General features: G+C 37.5%; 1 pseudogene; it reads left to right on the top strand.

Moving 5' to 3' along the window:
- The first annotated feature begins 498 nt into the window (after nt 1-498).
- On the top strand, nt 499-1,277 carry LOC128577774 (ras-related protein Rab-6A-like; annotated as a pseudogene).
- The last annotated feature ends 3,132 nt before the right edge of the window (nt 1,278-4,409 follow it).

The following is a 4,409-nucleotide window of genomic DNA, read 5'->3' on the forward strand; positions in this document are numbered from 1 at the left end:
CTTCTAGGAGTTTTGTAGTAGAGTCCCTAGTGTTTTCCAGATACACAATCATATCATCTGCGAAGAGCGAGAGTTTGATCTCTTCTGACCCTATATGGATACCCTTGATCGCCTTTTCTTCCCTAATTGCGGTGGCTACAACTTCCATTACAATGTTGAAAAGCAATGGAGACAATGGGCAGCCTCATCTGATTCCTGATCTGAGTGGAAATCTCCCTCACCCCAGTCTCCCAGCGGGGTGCTGAAGAAGGGAACCGGCTCTAGCCCTGTGAACCCAGAGCACACCCCTGGGCTGTTTCTGACAGCGCCCTGCTTCCCTTCCCAACTGCGGGCCTCGCTCGGTGCTAGGCGACTCTGCGGAGAGGCGGCGGCGGCGATGGCTGCCTGTCTTTGGAAAGCCCCGCTGCCCTCCAGCCTTTCACCTCCGCCGGGCCCTGCAGGGGCCAAGAAAGCTCGGCAGCTTTGGGCTGAGGCGGCAGCAGCTACTCCGGCTCCATAATGTCCGCGGGCAGAGACTTGGGGAATCCGCTGAGGAAATTCAAACTGGTGTTCCTGGGAAAGCAGAACATTGAAAAGACATCCTTGATCACCAGATTCATGTATGACAGTTTTGACAACACTTATCAGGCAACGATTGGCATTGACTTTTTATCAAAAACAATGTACTTGGAGGATCGAACAATCGGGCTGCAGCTGTGGGATACTGAGGGTCAGGAACGTTTCCGTAGTCTCATTCCCGGTTACATCCATGATTCTGCTGCAGCAGTAGTTTACGGTATCACAAATGTTAACTCATTCCAGCCAACTACAAAATGAATTGATGATGTCAGAACAGAAAGAGGAAGTGATGTTATCATCATGCTAGTAGGAAATAAAACAGATCTTGCTGACAAGAGGCAAGTGTCAATTGAAGAGGGAGAAAGGAAAGCCAAAGAGATGAATGTTATGTTCATTGAAACTAGTGCAAAAGCAGGATACAATGTAAAGCAGCTTATACGTGATAGATACGTGTAGCAGCAGTTTTGCCTGGAATGGAAATCACATAGGACAGAAGCAGAGAAGACATGATTGACATAAAACTGGAAAAGCCTCAGGAGCAACCAGTCAGCGAAGGAGGCTGTTCCTACTAATCCCCTGTGGCATCGTCAACCCTTCTTCAGAAGCTCACTGTTTTGGCCCCCTTACTCTTTCATTGACTGCAGTGTGAATATTGGCTTGAATCTTTTCCCTTCAGTAATAACGTATTGCAATTCATCATTGCTTCCTGTCTCATGGAGATGATCTACTAGCTTCACAAGCACAAAAAAAGTCAGTGTCTTCATTATTCATATTTTACAAAAACCAAAAGATTCCAGCATATTCCAGTGATAACTTTAAAAATTAGATACATTTTCTTCTTTTTTAATGTTCTGATAATGTAATTCAAATGATGGAAATCTCAGTAGTATCAGTGGCTTGGTTAAGGAACAATATGTTCACTGCCTATTTGATCTCGTGCTGCTTTTCTCAACTCCCCTCAAGCCCATTCCCTGTTCTTACCCTCCCTCCTTTCCTCAAAACAAACAAGAGGTGGCAAAGCAGCAGTCAGACTATGCCCATTGGAATTATCCTTCAACTTTACAAACACTACTTGCTCTGGGCCATGAACCAAGGTGTCCAAACTTCTTATTACACACTGATATAAATTACTTAGACATTCTTTGTGGTCTCAATGCAGCTATCATGGTGGGCAATGTTTGGATGAAAAAAGTGTTTTGATACATCTTCAAAATGAGTAATGAGCATACTGAGTACTTACAATAGAGGAACATAAAATATTTCTGACCAAAACGACTGACCCTTTCTCATGTGCTTTATTAGACTCTGGGAGAGAAAAGTAACCAAGTGCTTCAGACAGGTTTTTAATATTTAATTCTTCATGGTAAAATTGTCGAGTTCAAACAAACTATTTCTCCCAAGGTTTTCAAATTGTCAAGATAGAGATACTCTGTTTGTTTAAAAACAAATCTTAAAGCAGTAGATTTCACTTGGGTTTTCGCTCTTTTTTTTTTTTTTAATGCTATGCAGGCAAGGTACTGTAAAAGTCAAATTCCTTTAAGAAGAACCAGTGGAAGTATCTAGATTTGGCACCATGATCAAAATTAAATTCCTAAAGTATTAGGAATAATGTTATCTAAAGCTTATCAAGAAAAGAACGCTTGGCAAAAAAGCAAATACTTTGCTTAGGACATTTGAGGTCAAATTGAAGACAGAAACTATTCTTTTGTAATCCCCTAGAGGCAGATGAGAAAAAGCATACATAGAAGAAGGAAAGGAGAGAATGGAAATAAAACTCAATATTATGCAGCTTAATGCCTTATTTTTTAGCATTTTTTAAATGTTGAGTCTTTCAGGCTGGTTTTTCTTTTTATTAGATCTGTATAGTTTGGTTAATGAACTAGTTATTTAGTTTTATACTTAAGCTACAATTAAACTTTCTTCCTTGGTGATATTTATTTCTTTGCCTTTTTTAAAAAAAACTACTTTCAATTTTTAGATGTTTTATTGAATCTAGTTAGAGCTTCATCACCATGGCAATATGTATTTCCCTTAAAACACTGCAAACAATTCTAATAGGAGTCCACCCTTTTAATCTTTACTGGTTATTGTGAGATTGCTGTGTAAGTTAATGAACACTTTGTAAATACATTGTTTGCAGGAAGAAATTTTCTGAGTTTACAGCTCAGGAAAAGCCTGCTGAATTTATGTTGTAAGCATTGCTTAACACAGTATAAAGATGAAAAGACAACAAAAATATCTTCATACTTCCTTATCTCCTCATTGTAACAAGATGCTTAACTGGGAGAACCTTAGTCCCCTGTCTTTCCTCTTCCTCTTCCCACTTATTATCACCTTGTAATATTCAGAGAGCACTTGGATTATGGATCTGAATAGAAAAATGCTTTCAGATAATCATTAGCCCACATACCAGTAACTTATACTCAAAGATGGGATGGAGTTGTAAAGTGCTTTTATAATACAATATTATTGTTAAAGGAAAGGGTTGACTGTTTGTTTTATTTTGACATGGCATGTCCTGAAATAAATATCAATTAAATATGAAAATAAAAGTGTTCCCTTCTCTCTACATCCATGCCAGCATCTTCAGCTTTGATACTTTGTGATGTAGGACATTCTCACTGGCATTAGGTGATATCTCAGGGTAGTTTGGTTTGCATTTCTTTGATGATTAGGGACAATGAATATTTTTTCATATGTTTGTTACCCATTCATCTATCTTTTTATGAGAAGTTTCTATTAATATCTGTTTCCCAGGGATATATGGAATTGTTTGGTTTGTTTTTGTTGATTAATTTGAGTTCTCTATAGATCCTCATTATCAAGCTTTTGTCCAATTCAAAATATGCAAATATCCTTTCCCATTCTGAAGGTTGTCTATTTCCTCTGCTTATTGTTTCCATAGCTGTACAGAAGCTATTTAGTTTAATTAAATCCCATTTTTATGGGTTTATTTTTATTTTTGTTGCAATTGCCACAGAAGTCTTCTTCATAAAATCTTTCCCCAGGTCGATATCTTCAAGTATTTTGTTCACACTTTCTACAAGGATTTTAAGTGTTTCATGCCTTAAATTTAAATCTTTTATCCATCTTGAATCACTTTTTGTAAGTGGTGAGTGATGTGGGTCCAGTTTCAGTCTTTTTGATGTGGTTTTCCAGTTCCCCCCATTTGGAGAATAGAGATATCAGGTGGCTGTAAGAGCATAGATTCATCTCATGGTTTTCTACACGGTTCCAAATGTCAATATCTCTATTTTTGTGCCAATACCATTCTTTTTTATCATGGTGGCCTGGTGGTATGATTGAAATTCTGGTAGGGTGTTACCCTTGGCTTTTTTTTTATTATTAGTAAGTATTGCCTTGGCTATAGGGGGTTTCTTCTGGTTACAGACAAAATGAGAATTATTTTTTCCAAATCTTGAAAGCATGATGATGGTATTTTAATAGGGATGGCATTGTATCTGCAGATTTCTTTGATAAGTATAGACATTTTAACAATGTTGATTCTTCCCAGCCACGAGCATAATATGTTCTTACATTTGTTAATATCTTCTGCTCTTTCATTTCTTATGGTTTTGTAATTTTCTTTGTAAATGTCCTTCATTTCTTTTTTTAGATCTATTCCTAGGTATTTCATTTTTTTTGCAGCTACCTTGAAGGTAATTGTGTCCTTGATTTGAATCTCATCTTGGATGTTATTAGCATATACAAAAGCTATTGATTTGTGGACTTTGATTTTATATCCTGAGATATTATTCTATTTTATGATCACTTCCAGGAGTCTTCTGGTTGAGTCTTTGGAGTTCTCTAAGTATATAATCATATTGTCAGCAAAGAGCAGGAGTTTGGTC

This window comes from Nycticebus coucang, chromosome X (genome assembly GCF_027406575.1).
Source record: "Nycticebus coucang isolate mNycCou1 chromosome X, mNycCou1.pri, whole genome shotgun sequence".
In the NCBI taxonomy this organism is placed as follows: Eukaryota; Metazoa; Chordata; class Mammalia; order Primates; family Lorisidae; genus Nycticebus; species Nycticebus coucang.